Consider the following 14,527-nt stretch of genomic DNA (forward strand, 5'->3'; position numbering starts at 1 on the left):
TGGCATCACACTCCACCGACATCGGCCTCTATTTCTGAACAACTTGCTATCATCCTTTACTCTGCTGGCATCACAGTTCACCAACATCGGCCTCACACTGAATCATGGCCCAATGGAATCACACTTCACACAATCCTTGTCTGGTAGAGGCTTGAGACTCAGTACTCACATAGGCTGTTCACGCAACATCGTTGGCTTGTGGGCCTAGCTAGTTGAATCACACCATCCTTATCTCGTAGTAGAGGCGTGCCGAACACCGGAGACTTCGGCACTTCACTTCTTTGTCTCTTATAGGTGCTCTTTTTTACTTTAGTTTACGGATTGATTTTTAATATTTTCATTGTAACTTTAAACATTGGTTGATCATGCGTGTAGTATTTGTCTATATGTGTAATAACTAGTAAGTATGCCCGTGCGATGCTACAAGACCATATGCATATACTATTTATTTCTTTAGCTACTACAAACAATATACGCCACACATAGAAACACCATGTTGTGTTGATGCAAATGTTTTCTGGTGGCTTCACACCTCCATCGATATGATCCTACTACATGGTTGGTACCTTTTGCGTTGAAATGAGTGGTAAGGTCTTGAGTTTTTTTAGGAGATCAGAGGGCCCCACCTAATTCATTACATTAGACAGCAGTATATATTGCCACTCCGAAGAGTAAATTAAAATAAGTTTTGGCCTGGTCTGTTTGAATGCAAGTTTACATTGAAAAAAAATTGGTTACATCATTCGTTTTGTGATATGCTCCCTCCGTCCCAAAAAGAATGCAACTGTCGCTTCTCGAGGAGTCAAACGGTTTCAAATTTGACCACTTTTATATAAAAAAATATTAACATTCATGTCTTCAAATAGATTTAGTATGAAAATATATTACATGATTATTTTTTTGATATTTATTTGTACCATAAATATTTGTACATTTTGTATAAATTTGATCCAATTTAAAATTGGTTGACTTCTCGGGAAGCGAGAGTTGCACTTCTTTTGGGACGGAGGGAGTAGGCATCATCATCAGGCTCTGAGGGTTGCAATTAAGTAAATAAGTTTTGCCGATTCCTATTTCCATGTTTGAGGTCTGAGGCAGCCTATACGTGAGAAGGAGCATTAAAGTATAAGTGACTCGGGCACTCGGCCACTCGAGCAGCTTTTCACGATCCTAAGCCATTAGGTTAAATTGGTTGGGGCATATGCAACTTAATAGGATTGATTGATCATAGTCTCTCCAACATAATTTCCTCACTATACGTAGAACCTAATCTAATGGGAAGAATGAGTGTATGCAATATTTTTTATTTAAAGTGTGCTTACTAATCGCAAACTTGAAATATTTTAGCCCAGATGCACCATATATGTCGAGTCACATACACCAGTTAGTTCACCCAGCAACTAAAATTGATAGGAAAGGTATGCAATAATTCACTTGTATTTTGACAGTGGAAGGCTTCATCTTTCAATAGTGTCACACTGATGTCTCCTGTAGTTTGATGGCCTCTGTTAGAGCAATGTCAATAATTTATCCAGCTGCTCTGATACCAAATGTAGGAATCTACATTTCTTAATTTAACTAAACAGGATCATTGACACCCAAACATGAACACAACTTAGGTAATTAAGTCAGAAGCACAACCTGCGGCAACATTGTGCGATGACCCAGCCATTAGAGTTGGGGACGAAGCTGGGGATGCAATCGTCGTAGTTGTACTAGCTCGTAGGAGATTTTGCCTTCCTTCTGACCTCCACCTTGACTAGCTAGGGACAGCGAGAGTAGAACGGTGGCAGCCTTTAGATGGCTCCAGCGCTGTCGAGATCAGGGTGGCAATGTAGGGTGGCGTGCGTGGGTTTTGGAGTTTGTTGGACTCACCAAAACTAGCTGGGCCACCCTCCTTTTATATGGCGCTGGGTGATCTGGGGCCGCAACTACGAGTTGGTTGTGCCTCCGATCAAGGCGCGAGGCCGCGCGTCGCGAGTTCGAGCGTCCTGCGTGTTTTTCTTATCCCCTTCTTTTTCTCGACCTTTTTGACCACCTCTGAAATTTTCCAACAATGTCATCTTAAGCCATCCTTATAGCCCCACCTATATAATAGTTGGCTATATATGTGGACTACAAATTTGTTTCCATGCTACAGCCTTCAATCTCTCTCTTCCTCTCTCGCCTCCAACTCAGCATAGATCTGACGTAGCACTTCATAGTCCGCCTACATCATTTTAGGATACTTGCTCTTAGAAGTATAGATAGGAGAGGTTAGAGATAACATATTGGTAAGCCATCGGCTTCGCACGGATCACATTGCCATATCCATATAGCACCATTAAAATTTAATATCAACCTTGTCAACAATTTCTAATTTGTAGCTTGGTGATTTCTTTCTCACTACTAGCTGGCCTCCTCTATTACCAACAGCATCATATCAAGTCCTCTAGGTGGTTCCACACATATGATTATAATTATTATTCTCTAAACTGCACCGTCATCCGATCCAATTCAATTCCCTAAATTAGCACTGCATTCTGTTTTGCACTATGTAAAGATGTATTGTGACGTACAATGCCTAGCTCTGAGTCGATAAGATCAAGATGAGGCTTGAATTCACAAGTATATCATGCTTTGAAAAAGAATCCATGTATTGTATCTAGTTGTAATATATGAAGCCAAAACTTTTACTAACACGTTGCATTATTCTATTATTACAGTATGTACTGTATAATATGACAAGGGTAGCAAGACTAGAAGTACCTTCAAACTAAATACTACATTTACAGGAGCTCTAGTGCTCAACTAATACGTCTATTGTTTTTCTTTTCATTTGTAGTTGTTCTTTTCTTGAAATGAAGTAACTTAAACTCTGGTGTTCAATTGGGGAGATAGAAAGTATCATGGGAGTACTATGGTCCTAAAAATGTATCATGAAAATCGACACAAAAGGCTGGTGAAGCACCTAGACGTCATCTAGGCCCTTTCGCATCATTGGTAAGGGTGTGTTTTGGTGATAAATGACAACCATTTACTTATGACTAACCTGTATATTTTGAAGTAAATTATAATTAGTTATTACACCATGAGTTTATTGGAATATGGCCCCTCAATTTGAATTTAAAGCACATCTCAAATAAGTATTGCATGACAAGATGGAGAAGATAAACAAGCACACAAGCATTAACTTCAAGGGAAACCACACACATGAGTAGACATATCAACACACCAACAAGCACAAGATCCAAATAACATGTCTAGTCATGAAAAACCACAAAATAACTAACAAACTCCCTCCAAGCTCCCCCTATCTATCTACCCCCTATCTCAAAGGTTGAAAATGGAATCCAGGCATCAGTTGTTCCGATGGCCATGCATCGGACGAATTGGCTACAGGCACCGGATGTTCCTATGCCCTGCATGAAGGCCCATCAAAGCAAGCATATTTACTTTGCAAACTTCTAGAGAGTTTTAGGAAAAACCCCCTTCAGCACCGGATGTTCCGACACCTTGCATGTGACCATCGAATCAATGTGTCGGAGCAAGCATATTTTTGTTGAATCCTTCCAGAGAGGTTTTGACTAGGACCCCTTCAACACCGGATGATCCAACACCCTTGACGACAACGTTGGAGCAACCATCGGATGAACTTTTCACTGTTACTTTTCCAACGGCTAGAATTTGGACATGTGAGTGACCGGATGTTCTGACGCCCCGAGGATGGAGACCATCGGAACATCTGATGGTGTGCTTTTTCTAGCAGCTCTTTCCAACAGCTAGCTGGTGTTGCCTAGCCTATTTGTACCCCTTTCCCTGGTCATTTGAGCTACTCTTGACACCTTGAAGACTTCAAGTAAGCCCATGAGCAGTTGAGAGTGTGCTAGAGCCAAAGTGTGAGTTATGATTTGCCAAATCTCAAGATTAAGGAAATCTCTTAGTGTTGGATAGTGACAACTGTGCATCTAGTTCATGTCTTAGCTGAGTGCTGGTCAAGTGAAGCATTGAAGTTTGTTAATCTTGGTGGTTGACGTCATCTAGATGGTCTTTGTGACCCGGAGGTTCTTGGTGAGCTATTGGAGATTGTGGGAGCCCAAGAAGAAGATCTTGTCCATGGTTTGAAGCTCGCCATTCCGGAGATGGAGAATGAGCATTCTTAGTGAAGCACTCAAGTCTTAGTGGCGTAGGGGAGAAAAACCCTTAGTGGGTGCTCCAACGTGGATTAAGGGGGAGCGTCAACTCCTCGATACCACGGTAAAATATCCAGTTGTCTCGTGCCCTTAATCTTTACATTTCAACACTTCTTTTGAGCATTTACCTTCTACAATTTACTTGTCTTTTTGCGTTTGATCAAGTTGTGCTTGCTTTGCTCATATCTTTTCTAAAGAAATAATGATCATGTTAGTGTGCTCTCCTTGCTAGGTTCTTTTGTTGCTAGTGTGCTTAGTTTCTAGGCTTGAACCTTGCAGATTGGGCAACACTAGAAATCTAGGCTAATGTTTGCTTTCTTTGTTCTAGAAATTTGAAAAGTCCCAATTCATCCCCCGCTTCTTAGGCCACCGATCCTTATAGCTGGCCACAAATGGCATCCACAAAGCTTCCCCTAAATAATTTTAATTTAAGATCAAGAGAAAATTGAGTGCAACAAAAGAAATTGTCTGTTTAGCTTATGTAAATCAATCACACTCACTAGTGACTTAATTGAAAAGACTTTTCTAACGACACTGTGTGTTTCCCTTCTTTGCTGCAGATTTCCCCTGACTACATCTCGGTGGTTTCATGAGTTCAGAGCAGAAACTGCACATGGATGAAGCCCTGCTTGAACAACCTGTGAATCAACCTGAATTGGAGAATCATGATGGTCGTCGTCCCTCGTTGCTCACTGTGATCGGCTTCATATTCTTAACCTTCAACTCAGTCATGGCCGTGTATAGATCGAATGCAGACGGGAAGACCATTTCCTTTGTGGTCTTTTTCTACCTGGACCTTGTCGTGCTCTTCTACTTTCTACGCCAGTTTGAGAAGGCACCACCGGATTCTCCCCGACGGGAGCACATCAAGATGGTAGTGTGGCTACTAACAACAATGCTCACCACTGCCTTCTCATATATGGTGGCAGAGATCATGCCCCTCCCTATGCAGATGCTTGTGTGGGCCATGGTTGGAATGACTATGCTCGGTGGCTTCTACGCCTTCTTCTTGCACCAGAAGGGAACTAAGGCATAACAAAGTACGACTCCAATTAATCCCGTGCTTCAATTTCAGGTCTCCGCAAAGTCGTAAGACCATGTATGGGGACTGACGCCTACCCAGTGCTGGAAGGTCAAGGAAGTTGGTGAACTGATGTTAGGTAAAAGGAATTAAGCATACAATATTGTTTCAAACTAGAACCTTCCAAGTTCTTCCTGCCTTTCAGATGAAACTTTTTTTTTGGAAGAACAGGAGGGGCAAGCCCCTACTGGATATATATTAAAAGAGAATACAGAAGGTACCTCCAAAACTGAAAGAAACTAAAGACAAACAAACAAGAGAAAGAAAGAGAAAGAAAGAAAAGGAAGCACAAAAGAAGCTAACTATAAGTTATTTAGCCAGGAAGACATCGTCGGTAGTAAGGATGGTTTGGCTCTGAGAAAGAGCGAGGAAAATTTAGACATGAATTTCCTTTTACAATTTTGCATAGTAGGATCAATGTTATTAAAAATCCAGTCATTCCTTGTGGACCAAATACTCCATGACATGAGGAGATGATTTCCATGAAAAACGGGACTTGATGCTTTGCCTTGATAAGCTCGAAGATCTAGAAGAGGGACCTAGTTGTGATTACTATTACCCCAATGGAGGCCCAACACATTTTGGTGAAATTGCATCTTAGGAACAAGTGAGCCACAGTTTGTATCTTTTGAAGAATGCACAATTCATAGGTATAGGAGTCTAAATTCATGGTTCGGTGTCTAAGGAGGTCTCTTGTGCTTAGATGATCCTTGAGCATTATCTAGAAGAACACTTTATTCTTCATTTAGCATCTGGATCTCCATATCCATAGAAAAGCAGGGTGGACATTCTGGTGTCCAATGATTGCAGCATAAGCTTTGGATGCACTCAAGGAGCTATTACCCCAAATATACGACCAAAGGTCATTATCCTCAATACATGTAGTAGTTTGTACCTTGTTTTCCAGATCTTGAAATTGGTGATGAGCTTGGATTGATAGAGGGAGGTGGAAGTTTTGTATGAGATTGGGTCTGTTTGTGGCCACCCTGAATGAAACATATGGATTTTTGGCAAATGAGTATAGCTCTGGGTATGACAAGGAAGGAATCGTCCCATTCCACATATCTTTCCAAAAGAACACAGTAGAGCCATCAAAGATAGAGGTTGTAGCAATTCCTTTGTAAGAGTCTAGTAACTTGACTATATCTTTCCAGCAGAAAGACCCTTTTTTTATATTGGCCGGGTAGCTGACCATTAGAATAGTAATTGTCCCAGACCAAATGAACCCATAGGATGTCCTTTTTATTGTAGAATTTGTGCAAGAACTTGAGCAAGAGGGCATTATTATGTGCTGACAGATTAATGACCCCTAGTCCTCCCTCCTTTTTCGGCAAACAAACCATTGGCCAAGCAGCTTTAGACGTTTTTTTGAAATTTAAATCCAAACCTCTCGACAAACAATGTTTTCTGTATCTATCCAATTGCTTGATGACGCCTTTGTGTAGCTTCATTGTTGAGATATAGAAGACAACAGAAGAGGGGAAGACCGAGTTGACCATTTCAAGTTTCCCTCCTTGGGTCAGGAATGTTGAGGTGTGGCTTAGTCTTTTTTCTATTATCTGAATCAAGAGTAGGAAGTCTTCAATTCTCAGCTTTGTTGTTCCAAGTGGATTCCTAAGTATGTAAATGGGAGGCTACCCTTCTGACAGTCAAAAATCTTGGAAAGGTGATCTAATTTTCATCAGTGATGTTGAGAGGTACCATGACTGACTTGCTGTAGTTGACTCTAAGACCAGTTGATTCTGCAAATGTGCCTATCAATTCTTTCAGAACTAGGAGCTATTGGGGATAACCTTCCATGATGAGAAGAGTATCATCAACATATTGGTCTTTAGCATTGTTAATGATAGTTTGTAATAGATCTGCAGCCAAGACAAATAGGAGAGGTGATAGAGGGTCACCTTGTCTAACACCCCTCCTGCAATGAAACACTTTCCCTAGAACCCCATTAAGAAGAATTGAAGAAGATTCTGTGCTTAGGATGTCATTAATCTAGCCAATCCATCTTTCTCCAAAACCTTTGTGCTTTAAAATGTCTAGTATTCCCTGATGCTTGATTTTGTCAAAGGTCTTTTCAAAATCCAGCTTTATAATGACCATTTCCCTTTTGGAAGATTTACAAATATGTAAATATTCAAAAGCCCAAACTAAGCAATCCTGAATTGATCTAGTTCTGATGAAGTCATATTGGTTCTTGTGGACCAGTCTTAAAATGATCTGTTTGCAGCCTTTCTGCTAAAATCTTGGTTATAAGTTTGATGGAAGAGTTCAAGAGAGATATTGGCCTAAAGGGTCCTACTAGAATGGAGAAATCTTTCTTGGGGACCAGTGTGATGTAAGATCCATTTATATTTTGGACACATATGTTCCTGTCAAAGAAGCCTTGGTACAAGTCATAGAATTCCTGAGATACGAAGCCTCATCTTTTTTTTAGAAATTCACCATTGAAGCCATCGTAACCTGGTGATTTGTTATTGGGGAGCTCAGCAATGATTTGGTATATTTCTTCTTTGGAGAATGGGTTTTCAAGCCAAGAGAGATCAGAGTCTGCTATTAAGAGAGAAGATAGGTTAAAGTATATGTGAGAGAACTCTGAGGTTCCCATTCTTTCTTTGAAAGCTGTCCAAAGTAGGTTGGCTTTAGCTTCATGTTCCAAACGTTCCTGCCCATTTTCATCCCTGAGGAGTGTGATTGTGTTTCACCTGTGCCCTATAGTTGCATTTGCATGAAAAAATTATGTACATTCATCTCCAAACTTAACCCAATTTATGGTTCCTCTTTGTTTCCAATAAATTATTTGCTGGGTTAGTAGTGACTGAAGGTGAGAGAGTAGGATATTTTTGAAGTTTCACTCTTCCAAGGTAAGGTCCCTTGATTCCTCAATGGTGTCTAGAAACTTTACAGTTTCCTTTGAATTTTGAATGGCAGATTTTAGATTAAGTAGCTGAGATTTCCAGACCTTAAATACTCTCTCAGATTCTTGAATTTAGCAGTGATTCTCATTGCGAAATTTGTGTGGGTGGTATGGATATTCCAGCCATATTGGAGTATTATTGGGAAATTATCATGCTACAACCAATAATTCTCAAATCTGAATACGTGTGGTCTTGGGATGTTGGTGGTAGCAGTGATTACACAGGGTGTGTGATCAGAAGTATCCATGGAAAGGGCTGAGGCTATTGTGTTTGGTAGGAAGCTGGTCCAAGCATTTGAGGAGAAGAACCAGTCCAGTCTTTCCAATAAAGAGTTTTGCTGCTTGTTTGTCCAAGTATGCTTACAACCTTTCAGTGTGATTTTAGTCAATCTTAGTCTGCTGATTGCCTCATTGAATTTTAGCATTTTCTGCACATTCCCCCTGGCTTATTTCCATTTTTTAGAGAGAAAATAAGGTTGAAATCCTCAACAATTAACCATTTGAAATAATCAAGCATATGCACCCTTTTGAACCAATCTAGAAAATCCATTTTACCATCTGTTGTGCAAGGAGCATAAATATTGGTTAAAATCCAGAGTTCACCAGATAACTGACAGCAAAACTCTATTGATTGGGCATAAGCATTTTGAAAGACTAGGTTTCCATTAAACTTGGTATTCTTCCAAAGAATAATGCTACCTCTTGATGCACCTATTGATGGGAGGAATTCGAAGGTATCCAAATAAGTTGGGCAAAAGTTTTTAATGTATTGAGATTCAAAGAATTCCCTTTTGGTCTCTTGCAGACAAAGAATGTCACATTTTGATTCACCGATTTTGCTTTTGACTGCATTCCATTTGCTTTCAAAGTTAATTCCTCTAATGTTCTAGCACAAAACAATCCAACTTATTTTGTTATTGTTGTAATTCATTGCAGAAACCCAATTTGAAAAAAAGAAGGATTATATGCTCAGCATACAACCAACATATCACATACTTGGACCAAAAGCACAGAAGCATGTAAATAAAGGACTCCCATAAGATAAATAGCTTGTTCACATAAGACTTAGTTCCAGCAAATAAAAGAACCAACTTAAGAGTGCTATTAGAAAGTAACATTAAAATAACTAGCCACACAGGCAATGACCTCAGGCCCCATATAGTGCACCTGATAAAAAAAGGGGAAGTAGAGTTCCCCTAACTTCTTGACCTTCTTGCTAGATTCATGATCATCATCTTTCAACTTCTTCTTGCCCTTTTCTTTCTTGGAGATCACCTTCTTCGGGTCTTCTTGTCTCTAACTATTTTCTATGAGTTCTTGTTGGAAAGGGCTTTGTTAGATAGCACCTCAGGTGCTATTTTGCAAACTTTCTCGCCTATGCTTTTGAGAGTATCAGCTGGAATGGATGGGGGTATGGCAACATAAGCAAGGCAGCTTCTTGCAGTGCAACTGTTATGCTTGAAGCCACCATTTTTGGTTCTGATTCTAGAACTTTTTCTAGCTTTGGTTTCCACTTCTGGGGTGACCAGCCCAATTGTTTCTCTTTCTATTGCCCGGGGAGCAGGAAGAGATAAGGTAACATTATCTGTTTTAGGTGACAGGGATGAGCAACCTATGCCTTCAATCATAAGGGGACATTCCAGGTCCACAGTCTCAGAGCAAGTTGATGGAAGGGCAAAAGACATCATTGATGACATATTAGTGCATTTCAGCATGGCCTTCCATGCTTAGGAGGCTAGGAACCCCTTTGCCTAGTCAAATTGTGAGGGGCAAAGCAGCATGACTATGAAGAATAAGGCCCAGTCAATTGGAATATAGACCACGTTCTCAGGACATTCCACAGGAGAAAAATGTTTGGCCCAGAGCCTGTACAGATCCAGCTTAGGCTTGTTTATCTGCACCATGCCTCCTAGGAAGGAGTTCAAACCTGGGCCAATCTGGTTCCCAGGAAAGTTTGTGAAGGCAAAGTTAATGTTCATACTCAGGTTGAAAGAGGCATCTGGAGCATTATGACCTAGAATATGAGCTTCAGGATTTGCAGCATTCTGACCCAGGATAATAGCGTCAGGGACATCTTGAGATTGGGAGTTGGCATTTGGCTCTAGGATCTAATCAATGTCCATGTGCTGATCAACTAGGATTTGAGCCTCAAGGAAATCAAGAAAGTTCAGCATCTGAGGATCAGGAATTGGTTCCATAGTAGGTAAGGCTAGAACAACATCAATGTGTGCCTGTTCATGATCTTCTTCCATTAATTCCATACCAACTTGGCCTTTATTTTCTTCTGCAATCTCCAAAGCATTAGGTAACTGATCCATGTCTTCTTGATCTCCAGAATTCACTCCCATTGTAGGTCCTAGGCTTGAGATGGGTTCAGGGCTGGAGCTTCCTGTAGCTGAGCTGTTGGAAGAGTTCATAGGCGCAGACAAACTGAGATGCAGGTCCAATTCCTCTTGCTGCATATCATTCTCTTCATTCTGGTTTGCCTCATTTTCCATCTGGTCTTGTATTGCTTCTTCATTCTCATTTTGATTTGCCTCATCTTCCACTTGTTCAATCTCAAACTGATGTTGATCAGCTGGATCCACATTAAGATTAGGGATAGATGGATTGAGGTTGGGTTGGAGGGGTTGGGGCTGAGAAAAAGGTGGGAGCTGATCATTCTGCTGATGCAACTGATTGCCACCAAAGCCAAGGGAAATAAAGTTATCGTCAAGACCTCCAGGAGGTATATCCTCATCTTGTAGCATTCCTCCCAACATGTTCTGCTGCATGATTTCACATTGAACTGTCAAAGAGATTCCCTCAAAATCATCTCCTTCAGACATGATGAGATAGTGAGGGACATCTACTAGGTCAGTGACTCTAGTCTTGATTATAATTTTTTCTAGGATCTTGTCTTTCTGCTAACATATTAGTCTACCAAAGGATTTAATTGTGTCCCCAATTTCCTCAATGGTGCGACTATCAGGAGGATACCTAATGAGAATGAGCAAACATTCTCTATTAAAAACTACACGTCTAGCATTTGCAACTCTATTGTGATTAACAAACTCAAAAGCCAGGCCCTGACGATGATGGAGACTGTGATGAAGTAGAGCATCTTTAGCAGTGGCACGATCCATGTGAACATAAGCCTGTCCTCTACCAAAAGGGCACCTTTGGATTTCCTTGACCACTAGACCATAATCATCCTCTAGCAGCTCTAGAATGCAAGTTCGAAGCTCAGCAAAGGGGATCTCACCAGGTGGCAGATTGGAAATGGTGACGATTGCGAGGTCTTCATTGCTCGACCTAATTCTTGGGGTCACCCACTCTAATGAGCTTCTTTGCCTTCCACCAAAAGTTTGTTGAACCCCGGAAGGAGCATTGGAGTGGGATTGATGTTTAGGAATGCCATCTTGTTCGCAAGCTCAAGAGGGACCCTTTCTTCCTCAGCTCGAACAGTGGAAGTGCTGGGGTTTTCTAGCAAAGGCGGTGGAGGCGGTGGAGGAGAGTCTAAGGAAGACGAAGGGTTAGAGTCCCTTCGAATTCCCAAAACAACGTGACCAAACTCAGAGAGGGAGGAGAAGTAAGGTGGGTCACTTATATGGGCCCCATTCATCAACGACTTGTCCATCTTGAACCAGTTTTTCCCTTAGTTGGGCGGCCAGCTGGTAGTTGGGTTGTAGAGAAATTACCGCTAGGAGAAAACCCAATTAACTCAGTGAAATTTTGGAGACTCCGTGAGCAGGTGTTTAACACATGATCCCATTGTTTGTAGTGCCAACACTTAATCATACTTTTCCAAGGGTGTCTTGAGTGGTTGGGGGATAGGCATCTGGCACAGTAATTGCTCGCTAGTATCCAGGCTCGAAAAAGCTGGGCTTTTGGACCCAAGAACCGAAGTGGCCCATTGACTGCTTTGAGTTTGAAAATTGCAATATGAATTTCCATGGGATTTTCCATCTGAAACTCCACAAGATATTCTCTCAAAGACAGACCGACGGGGGAAAACCAACCTCTGGAACACTTTTCCATGTGATGAATCAAGTCTTTGTGTGGAGTTTCTCTAAGCAAACTGGCTGTAACCCGAAGAAAATGTACCTAGGGGGTTTTTGTTGGCACCAGAGAGAGGTGGAGGACCTTTCTTAACAGCTTCAGCAAAAGAAACTTTGGAAGATTTCGGGCAAGCTTGTTCCCAATGAAACGAAGGACCGGAATCCAACTTTGAAAAAGATAGAGCCTTTCGAAAACCATTATCATTGCAGAGAAAGAAACCCAGCTTGAAATGCTCAGAAGCAAGAGAGTTCAGATCAAGAATCAGAAAACCAACTTATTTGCATGATACAACAAACCTGAAAATTTGTTGCTCAAGCTGAAAAGCATGAAACTCCTTGGCAGATCCTCCCAAAACAGCTTGCAGACAAATGCCAATCGAGTCTTCAGAAAGCTTGAATCTGTTACAGCTGAAAGACACCAGCAAAAGAAAGCCCTTGTTTGCTGGATCCGCACCCAAGTTCACCGAGGAGCCAAGGAGGGAGCCCACTTTGTCGCTGAAATCTCTCCCCAAGCGAAAATCCAGCTTGGAGAGATCCATTTGTAGGAGAGGGAGTTACCGGAAATCATGGCGATGAACTTTGCAGTAACCTGCGGCGGCCTTGCCGGAGACGGCGGACAGAGAGGCCATCGGAGCTCACCCAAAAAGACGGCCTTCACCAACAGGACGGACTACGGCAAGGGAGATCGGGAGGCGCAGTGGGCGACGGCGCAGAGGACGCTGCACGGGCTCAACCAGGCCACCACCAGCTCCCACCTCTTCGGCGACACCAACAGCTACCGCGAGCTGTCGGAGCTCGTCGAGCAGGCCGCCAAGCGCGCGGAGGTGGCAAGGCTCAGGGAGCTGCACACGCTCAAGGGACACATCGAGTCGGTGGTCAAGCTCAAGGGGCTCGACATCGACACTCAGATGAAACTTAAGCGACTGTAAGGTATGATAGTTAACTGAAACTTTTTTGAGCTTGACTGTGTCATGTGCACTCTCTCTGTTTTCATGGATAGGATTGGTAAGTTGAAACCAATACCAAGAACAGAGGGTAGTCACTTCATTATTGCAGTGTACGGGAATTGAGAACAAGAATTGAGAAAATATGCTGCTTGCATGACTTTATGAACTTTAGAACACCTCTGCAATACGTGAATTTGACACACGAACTGTTTGCTTTAGACATGAAAACCTTGACTTGATTAGCGGCTTTATAGAGTTAATAGGATTTTTCAAGTTTATTCAGAATCAGTCCAATGACTTGGACAAGAATCAAGCCCAATTTCTGACCGTTCAAGCAAGGGCTTCGGTGTTTTTTTCTTTTCTTGTATTTTTTTGGGATGGTCAACTCCCCACCTGATATTTCCATTCCAATTAAGGGATGATGCCCATAACAGGGCCAATTTTACATGGTAACAGATTTTAAAAGAAGCGGGTGCAAAAGTTTTGGAAAAAGATAAAAGAGAGACAATAAGGCCTTCAACTCATGCCGAAGTCAAAGTGGTTGCTCAAAATGGTGGTTTCTTTTCACCCAAATTGGATGTGGAAACTTTGGTTCTGACGAAGCTGGGGCCATCTTGATGGTTTCCAACAGTCTGACCTGAATGTAGCAAATAATACCGCAACCTGGTATGCAAAAGTTCGAATTATAAAAACTTCGGTTGTGCAAGGGTCCACTCCCCCTCACAATGGCCATGCTCAGCATTGGACCTAAAGTTCAACCAGTTATAACCAAGATAGTGATAGAGTGATAGGAATAATTGACATGTGACTCACCCTTTGTAGTACTACTGCATTTGAAACATTGTTAGGTTAGGCCCTGTTGTCAACATGAGAATTTCGTATATAACTCAGTTTCAAATGCTGCATCCACTTTGCATACACCATCATCACTTGCATAATTGCTTTTTTTTTTCTTTGCATGCTGTCTGCTCCCAGTGCAGATTAGGCAACTAATGCCCTTTATGCTCAATCTGTCTAAAATTCATGCTTCTGAACCTTGACTCTCCTACCTCACTTGCACAGGGTGATAACTGTTTTGGATGCAAAAACTCCTGATTACCGCGTTTGTGCTCCTAGTGGCTACTGGCTAGTGTCCACGGAATAATCTCTAGACTGCATCGTCTTTATCTGAAGAATGGGGTCTCTTCTTTTTTCTGAATGGGATCATGCATGGGAGCGCCGTTGAGCCTCAAAAGAAGAAGAGTGGCTCATTGTTATGCCATATTTGCTTTTGCGTGTGTAAGAGTAAGGACCAAGTATTTCACGCTTCAGCTTCGGCAATGTAATAAATGATTGTTGAACAATCTGAGATTTCTATATGGAAATATCCTCTT

General features: G+C 41.7%; 1 long non-coding RNA gene across 1 annotated transcript; it reads left to right on the plus strand.

The window, feature by feature from the left end:
* Positions 1–2,836: 2,836 nt before the first annotated feature.
* LOC111257334 lies at positions 2,837–14,527 on the plus strand. Its single transcript, XR_002677739.1, has 4 exons — positions 2,837–2,982; positions 4,733–10,370; positions 10,503–10,895; positions 14,217–14,527. It is a non-coding gene; the product is annotated as an uncharacterized LOC111257334 (long non-coding RNA).

Source organism: Setaria italica, chromosome I (assembly GCF_000263155.2).
Source record: "Setaria italica strain Yugu1 chromosome I, Setaria_italica_v2.0, whole genome shotgun sequence".
Lineage (NCBI taxonomy): Eukaryota > Viridiplantae > Streptophyta > Magnoliopsida > Poales > Poaceae > Setaria > Setaria italica.